This window comes from Diceros bicornis, chromosome 10 (genome assembly GCF_020826845.1).
Source record: "Diceros bicornis minor isolate mBicDic1 chromosome 10, mDicBic1.mat.cur, whole genome shotgun sequence".
NCBI classification, from domain to species: domain Eukaryota; kingdom Metazoa; phylum Chordata; class Mammalia; order Perissodactyla; family Rhinocerotidae; genus Diceros; species Diceros bicornis.
The window spans coordinates 4,847,301-4,856,723 of record NC_080749.1 but is presented as its reverse complement, the minus strand read 5'-3'; the positions used below and the strand labels follow the sequence as shown (position 1 = coordinate 4,856,723).

Genomic DNA, 9,423 nt, shown 5'->3' with positions numbered 1-9,423 from the left:
TCTGCATGGGATCTTGGGGTTGCAGAGCTATGAGAAGCCAACACACAGCTAAGGCTGGTTCACAATAAACATAGCTGCCTGTGGGTCTCCCTAAGGCCTGAGGGACAAGAGCATGAGTGCCAGGAGAGCATGCTGAGGTCTTGGTGACACCTTTATGGGGGCACTCGCACAGTTTCAGCTTCTGCTCTGGAAAAAGTGTAGTAGAGCGACAGAATGCTCAGAGACAGGGTCTGAAAACCTTATACAACAGCCACTGAATTGGGAGTTAGTAGAATCTAGTGTTAACGAAATTTCTTAATATTAAAAATATCCTATAGTATGTCTACTGCCTTGTATTGGGCAATTCTAGGAAAAACCTGGCCAGACTTAATATTCCTTTTTTTTTAATGTTGAAATAAAATTTTAATAGGTAAGGATTTTTATTACATTGGAGTACAATAAAATATACCATAGCCTTAAGATATTCCGGGAAAAGGGAAAAGAAAAGTCAGGGAAATTCAGTTGAACTAAACAACCACCACATTCAAAGGCAAAAGATAAAGATTCAATTGGCAAGTTACTCTGATAAAAAAAGGACAGATGGCAAAAAAAGACAAAATAAATGAAGACATTACATTCATCAAATTGGAGAGAGAGAAAAATGAGGGCTCAACGTAAATTGAGTATGATAAAGAAACAATTCATTCAGCAATCCCAGGCTTTGTTATCAATAAACTGTAAATGTATTAGCATGCATCTCTGTGTTAGTGTGGTCAGCAGAATGACAGTCCCCAAAGTTGTCCACACTGTAATCCCTGGAATCTGTGAATTTATCCTTACATGGCAAAAGTGACTTTGCTGATGTGATTAAGGGTATGGAGCTTGAGATGGGGAGCTTACCCAAGAGGGCACAATCCAATCACAAGTTCTTAAAAGTGGAGAACTTTTCCAAGTTGCAGTGGGAGAGTTGCAACAACAGAAGTGTCAGAGAGATGGTAGCATGAGAAGGATTCGACACCCTGTTACTGGCTCTGAGCTGCAGGAGGCTATGTGCACGGACCAGAGAGAGGCATCTAGGAACTAAAGGCAACCCAAGATGACAGCCATCAAGGAAACAGGGACCTCAGTCCAACAACCACAGGGAATCGAACCCTGCCTGAATGAGCAAGGAAGTGATTTGTTCCCTAGAGCCTCCAGAGAGGAATGCAGCTCTGCCGGCACCTTGATTTTAGTGAAGCAAGACCTGTGTCGGATTTCTGACCTATGGAATTGTAAGATAAGAAATCTGTGTTGTTTTAAGTTTGTCGTAATTTGTTACAGCAGCACAGAAAACTAATACAGGCGGGAAACCATATGCTGCATCTATTTAAAAGGTTAAAACTCCTAAACCAGTGTTTTCGCGTCTGTGGATCACAATCTGTGGGCTGCGACAGGTATTAAAAAAAGAACAGAAAATATCACAGAGCATTTCACAGATTCTTACCCCAAAACTGCACCCATTGCAACAAATATTGACACCAATTGTGACAAATTAGTGAGTGAGACAGTGCAAGGGATGTGCATTGGCTACAAATGGTGTTTCTAACTTTTGTTTACAAAAGCTTTGTTTGTTTGTCATTTAATTCACTGGTAAGTGATGATTAGTTTGACCACTGCCAAGCTGGAGGGGGTGGACTTGTAGAGTTTAATTTTAATCTTAACATAAGTCACAGCTGTGAAATGCAGTAGACTCTTATCTGCAGTTAGCAAGTATGAGACTTTCCACTGAGTTTTCGTTACGAATGTTCACATTAGTCTCAACCAGATATGCACATAGTAGCCTTGTCCTTGAGCGTTCTGGGCTGGAATAAATTTGTGAACAGGCATTAAACAAAGTCATTCCTAATTTTGGTTTTTGTATTTTTTTTCTCCCAGGTTACATACATATGTGAATAGAATAATATTTGTTATGAACTTTGTAACGTTTTTACATGATCAAATGTGCAAGTGTAAAGTATTGTTTCATAACATATTTTTCAGTTTTATAGATATGTTTATGAGCATTAGGTCACAATGTGAAATGTCTTACTGTGTGTCGCAGTTTAAACACTGTTCTAGATCATTTCATTAAAATGCAGCTGCTATGGATAAATCTTATCTTGTGACCAAACATTCTGGGGTGTTGGATTTTTCTTTTTGCTACAAGACTGTTGATAAAGACAAAACATTGAGAAAAAAAGAATTCCCAGTGAGTAGAGGGCTTGTTTTCCAGTCATCCTTGAGCTATAGGCCTCAGGGGACCATGTGGGCTAAGGAGTCCTCAGAAACCACGTAAAACCAGCATGCACTGTCCCCTCAAATCTCTATTTCTGCTCAGAGTAACGAGAATACAATTTTCAGCTGCTGCCCTTACTCCCCGCCTGGGGACCCCTTGCCCATCCAACTCCGGGTCTGCCTGGGTTGGTTCACCCGCGGCCACTCTGTGTGCATTGGCACAGGGCCACATTCCTTTGTGAATAAATTTGTGAACAGGCATTAAACAAATTCATTCCTAATTTTTTGTTTTTGTATTTTATACATACATAAGTGTCTCTGTTGCTACTCCCTAGCCCAAGACAAAATATACAGTACACCTGACAATGGGAGTGTGACAGCCTGGGGATAGGCCAGTGAGATTTTCTGGGAGGCTGTCCTATTTGCTAGAAGGCATATGGATCTTCTAAGGGAACTCACTTCAGTAAGACAGCCTGTTTGCCAGCAGTTATCTCTCACCTTCCCTAAATTCTAGGAATTGGAGGGAATCTGACGCCTCAAGATCTCAGAGAGCCACAGTCCCGACCCAGTGACTCTCCATCACCCCCCATATGGATCATCTTCCCCTCTGGAGTAGCCTCTGCTTTTCATGGTTGGACAAGTTTCCCCTGGGATGGGCAGTCTGCAGAGAGTAATATTTTAGTGACCACATCACTTTTACATTATTCTGTCTCACAAACTTGGAGTGTAAGTGACAGCCTTCTAACCTATCACCTTTTTCATATGTGCAATGTGCCACTATAAACATCTGTTGACTTGTACTCCTTTCCATCTAGAAAAGAAACATTTAAAATTCAACTTTGCTTTCCACAACCAATTTCTTTGACGATCTCAGATTCTTACTGTTCCTAGCAAGTTTCATGTGATATATTCAGGCTTATCCAAAGGCATACATAGAGCCCTCTAAGTAGTGAATCCAGTTTTCTGCAGATTGCTTTGCAGATTTTACAATACCACCACCACCAACCTTATAAAAATCTTCTCTCGTTTGTGTAAATTGGGTTTCCCAGCTATGGCTCCCTTTAGAACCTGGTTTCTGGTTTCCCCTCTCTTTCTCTGAGCATATTCTTTTTTCCTCCTCCCTTTTCCTTTGGTCACTGGTAGTTCAAATGTTTAATTCCTTCCTCTTTTTTAACCAATTTTACACCACCCTCCAACAATTCAGTAAAATTGAGGAACCACGTGGCGCTAGATAGTGGTAGCTACACAGGTGGTAGAGACAGTAAGTGCCGAGAGTTCCGAGGACAGGTGCAGACCAGATTCCCTTAGCAGTGACCAGGCGCCTCACTGCTGGAGCACATGCACACTACAGAAATGGGCACCCACGCTCGCTCAGAGAACCAGAGGTCAGGAAAGGGTGAGGCACAAGGGCCCACAGAAGCCTGTCATAAAGCAGACACTGCCCATCAAGTTCTCTGAAGTGATACACTCAACAACTGAAAGCTCCCAAGGAACTTCAGTTCCTTTTTATAAATAAGTGGAGCCATTAAGGGGCCGATCAACAAAGAGGAGAATAAGATACTGGACCAAAGATGTAAAGTAAGAATTGGTTTGACAAAATAATACAGAGAGCTAAATCTCCCGGAGGAAAGATATGTAAGTGTAGTCATAGATGTAACAGTGTAAAATGCTTATAGTTATGTATTTATGGTTAACTCATATAGCTATTTTTAGATACTCTGTCTTTATTATGTTTATGAAACTACTTTTGGGCAATTTCTTTTGCCAGAAGTTTCTTCACTGGGAACTCTAGTAAGGCTTACAAGGTTGGCTTACAAGGTTGGGTGGCCTGGGTCTGACTGTTGGGCCAGCACTCCTGCAGGACTTAACTCTCCCATTGGGTCTGCCTGCTCCTGAGCCCCCTGTTCAGGGAAAAGCACAGAGTCAACAGAGGCTATAGTTTTCTGAATGACAAACAGAGTTTAAAACCTAGAGGATTCTGTGCTGTGTCTCTCCAGCAGCTGAAGGGTATTCACTGATCTCAAGGCGCATCCTTCGCCCACAAGCTAACTAAGTGAGAGCAGTGGCAAGGGTGGGGCATCTCCCGGCTGAGCGTGTCCTCATGGACGAGGAGGGTGGTGCAGCTGGAACCCAGCAGCCCTTATTGGTTGAGTACTCTCCTAGGGGCTAAGAGTGTAGCACTGAACTAGATAATGTCCCTGTCCTCATGGGGTGACATCTAACAGGGGAATGAAGACTATAAACAAACATGGAATGTAAAAAAATGTAGGTGAAGGAGCAGGAAGGTAACAGTTTAGGGGCTGGATTTTAGATGGGGGAGTCAGGAAAGGCCCTCTGAAGAGGTGATATGACAGAGACCTAAATGAAGAGTATGAGGAAACCTTGTGGGGAGAGGGGTGCCTGCATGCTCAAGCAATAGTCCTGGTGAGGGCGAGCTCAGCTTATTATTATAATTAATTTTTTGATGAGGGGTGGGGGTTAGTAGAGAGTCTGTGGCTATCGAACACTTGAAATGACCAAATTGAGATATGCTATAAATGTAAAGTGCATATTAGATGTCAAATACTTAATACTCCCCAAAAGTACAATATCTTAATAATTTTTTTATAATTACATGTTTAAATGATAATGTATTAGATATATTGCTTAAATAAAATATGTATTTAATTTCATATATTTCTTTGTACTTTTTTAATGTGACTGCAAGAAAATTTAAAATTAGTTATGTGGTTCACATCTTATTTCTATTGGACAACATTGGTCTAGAGACCTGGTTCTGCTCTTATAAGGTCTGAGTCTTAGACCTCTGGTTTCTGCTCTATATGGAAAGAATTTGGAAGTTGTCTTTCCTGCCCCCACAACAAGAAAAAATGGAATTAACTGAAAATCAAGGGAGAATTGAGGTCAGATGACAAACCACCACCCCCAAAACTGGAGAGATGGGCAAATAAAAAGAACACAATTCAGCTTACATAAGGCAGAAGCCACTGGAATTGGTAGCTGGTAGGAACACTAAACGGAGTAATTTGGGTGAATTTCTAGAGGCTGAGTCTAGACTAGTTTGAGACTTAAATACTCCTGGGGGCCCAGAGTTAGGTAGGGGGGCTCCCACACTTTTATGAGGTTTGCCTTCAGGAGCCCCACTAGGTTCTCACAGTGAATATCCTAGAAAAATCCCCTCATATTTGGCCAAGGGGAGGGGAAAAGTAACCATTTTGAAATAAGCCCAGAGAATTCTCCACAACAAAGGCCTCTCAGCAAGGAGAAAGCCATTACCATAGCTTTACCTGACTTGGAGGGAGGGAAATTACCCAACTCTATTCACCTCTAGTCTTCCTGTCTCGTATAAATGGGAAAAGCACTCGTGAAGGTTCCAGCCCAGGGGCAGAGTCCTATTATAAGACCAAATCCTAATTATAGGATTATAGAACACTTTCCCTCCCATCACCCTTACCACCATATCAACACAGCTCCTGTATAATAATGTAGGTTACAGCTGAAAGAACTATAATGCTCTGACTCTATTTAAGAAGCCATTTATAGAGAAACCCAAATACAAAACAGGAGACAAAAACAAGGACACTAGAGGAAATTGAGGTCTCTGCCATGTACAGCTGCAGCAAACAGTGGCCTCACTCCTAGCCAGGAAAATAAAACTTCACACTAAGGCCTATTTACCTCAGTTTCTTTTACCCACTACATCATGTCTCAGTTTCAAGCAAAAATTACAGGCATATTAAAAGGCAAGAAAAAATACAATCTGAGGAGACGAAGCATCAGAATCAGATTCAGATATGGCAGAGATTTGGGAATTATCAGACTGGGATTTGAAAGTAATTTTGATTAACATGCTAAAGGCTCTAATGGAAAAAGTGGAAAACGTGCAAGAACAAAGTTGTAATGTAATCAGACAAATGGAAACTCTAAAAAAGAATGAAAGGGTAAACTAGAAATTAAAAACATGGTGACAGAAATGAAGAGTGTTTTTGATTGGGTCATCAGTAGATTGGAAACAGCCGAGGAAAGAATCAGTGAGCTTGAAGATATGTCAATAGGAATTTCCCAAAATGAAATGCAAAGAGAAAAAAGAATTTAAAAACTAGAACAAAATATCCAAGAACTGTGGGATAATTACAAAAGATTTAACATATGCATAATGAGAATACCAGAAAAAGAAAGAGAGAGAGAAGCAGATGAAATATTTGAAGTAACAATGGCTATGAATTTTCCAATATTAATGAAAGAAAACAAATCGCAAATCCAGGATGCTCAGAGAACACCATGCAGCATAAATAAAAAATTTACACCTAGGCATATCATATTCGAACAGCAGAAGCCAAAGACAAAGAGAAAATTTTGAAAGAAGCCAGAAAGAAAAATCACTTTATCTATAGATGAACAATGATAAGAATTACATCGGACTACTTTTCACAAATCATGAAGGCAGGAACAGAGTGGAGTGAAATATTTCATCTTGAAAAAAAATAATCAGCAACATAGAGTTTTGTATACTGTGAAGTTATCTTTCAAAAGTGAAGGAGAAATAAAGACTTTCTCAGAGAAACAAAAACTGAGGGAATTTGTCTCCAGTAGACTTGCCTTGCAAGAAATGCTCAAAGAAATGATATAGTTCAGAAGCTTGGATCTATAGAAAGAAAGGAAGAGCATGAGAGAAAAAATAAATGAAGGTACAATAAAATATTTATTTATTTTTATTGTGATCTGATCTAATAAATAACTTTCTCCAGAGGAAGAACAGCAACAATGCACTGGTTGATTATAGCAAATGGATAAGTGAAATGAAGGGCAGCTATGCAGTAATGAACGGGAGGGAGGAATTGGGAATATTCTGTTGTAAGGTATTAGTACTACCTTGAACGGTATGGTGTTATTTGAAAGTGGACATGGATTACTTGTAAGTGTATATTACAAACTCTAGGGAATCCCACTAAAATTTTTTTGAAAAAGAAGTTTAATTGATATGCTAAGAAAGGACATAAAATTGAATTGTATAAAATGCTCAGTTAAAACAAGAGGTGGCAGAAAAAGTGGGGAAGATTTAAAAAAGAAACAAAGAACCAACTCAATGACTAGAAAATAATTACAAACATGAAAGGATAAACAAACTGTCCTACATCCACACAATGGAATATTATTCAGCAATAAAAAGAAATGAGTGCTCAAGCCATGAAAAAACGTGGAGGAAACATAAATGAATAAGCTTAATGAAAGAGGTCACTCTGAAGGCTACATACTGTATACTTCCAACTATTTGACATTTTGAAAAAGGCAAAACTATAGAGATGGCATCTTAGTCCATTCGGGCTGCTGTAAAGAATACTATAGTCTGAGTCACTTTGAAACAACACAAGTTTGGGGACCAGCCCGTGGCATAGTGGTTAAGTGCACGCGCTCCACTTCTAGTAGCCTGGGTTCAAATCCTGGGCGCGTACCAACACACCACTTGTCAGGCCATGCTGTGGCAGCATCCCACATAAAGTGGAGGAAGATTGGCACGGATGTTGGCTCGGGCCAGTCTTCCTCAGCAAAAAGAGGAGGATTGGCATGGATGTTAGCTCAGGGCTGATCTTCCTCACAAAAAAAAAAACAAACAAAAACACAAGTTTATTTTTCACAGTTCTGGAGGCTGGGAAGTCCAAGATCAAGACTCTAGAAGATTTGATGTCTGCTGAGGGCCCACTTCCTGCTTCGTGGTCAATTGGCTGTCTTCTTTTTTTTTTTTTTTTTTTTTTTTTTGTGAGGAAGATCAGCCCTGAGCTAACATCCATGCCAATCCTCCTCTTCTTGCTGAGGAAGACCGGCCCTGAGCTAACGTCTATTGCCAATCCTCCTCCTTTTTTCCCCTTGTTCTCCCCAAAGCCCCAGTAGATCGTTGTATGTCATAGTTGCACATCCTTCTAGTTGCTCTATGTGGGACGCCGCCTCAGCATGGCCACACAAGTGGTGCGTCGGTGCGTGCCCGGGATCCAAACCCGGGCCGCCAGTAGAGGAGCACATGCACTTAACTGCTAAGCCACGGGGCCGGCCCCTGGCTGTCTTCTTTCTGTGTCCTCACAGTGGAAGGATGAGGGAGCTCTCTGGGGTCTTTTGTAAGGGCACTAATTCCACTCATGAGAGCTCCTCTCATGGCCAAAGCACTTCCCAAAGGCCCTACCTCCAAGTATCATTACACTGGGGATTAGGTTTCAACACATGATTTTTGTGGAAGGACACAAACATTCAGTCTATAACAGATGGTGAAAAGTTCAGTGGTTGCCAGGGTTTCGGGGGAGAGGTGAGTAGGTGTAGCACAGGGGATTGTTAGAGTGGTGAAACTATTCTGTATGAAACTGTAATGTTGGGTACACATTTCTATGCATTTGTGAAAACCCACAAAACTGTGCAGTGCTAAGAGTGAACGCTGATGTAAGCTATGGACTTTAGTTGATAATAATATATCAATATTACTTCCAAATACTGAGTTTTGAGAGTCCTTTATATATTTTAGGTGCAAGTCCTTTGTCAGATATGCGGTTTGGAAATTATTCCATTTGGAAATTATTCCATTTGAAATTTATTCCAAATATTCCATTGTATGGATATAACCCTAATGTACCACACTAATGCAAGATTTTAATAATAGGGGAAACTCTGTATTGGGTGTTGCGTGTTGGGGTGGGATGGGTATATGGAACTGTATTTACTATCTGCTCAATTATTCTGTAAAATTAAAACTGTACTAATAAGGTATATTAATTACTTTCAATAGTCTGAGTCTCATTTTTCCTCACTTTACAATGAGGATAGAGGATTAGGTTATCTCTTATATTCCTTCCATCTTTAACATCTATGATTTCTCCTTTTAAATATATGTACTTTAGTGCTTGCTTCTGCAGCACATATATTAAAATTAGAACAATACAGAGAAAATTAGCATGGCCCCTGTGCAAGGGTGACACACAAATTGGTGAAGTATCCAACGTTATAAACCAATGCGACTTCAATAAAACAAATTAAAATATATATATATATATATACCTTATTTCTTAGAGCAGTTATAGATTCACAGCAAAACTGAACAGCAAGTACAGAGAGTTTCGATCTGCTCCCTGGCCCCCAACAATGCACAGCTTCCTCTGCTATCAATATCCTGTACCACAGTGGTACATTTGTTACGATTTGTTGACTATA

At 40.2% G+C, this 9,423-nt stretch overlaps 1 non-coding gene across 1 annotated transcript; it reads left to right on the top strand.

The window, feature by feature from the left end:
* Positions 1-9,112: 9,112 nt before the first annotated feature.
* LOC131411077 (U6 spliceosomal RNA) lies at positions 9,113-9,219 on the top strand. The gene has a single exon (XR_009221475.1). It is a non-coding gene; the product is annotated as a U6 spliceosomal RNA (small nuclear RNA).
* Positions 9,220-9,423: the final 204 nt, after the last annotated feature.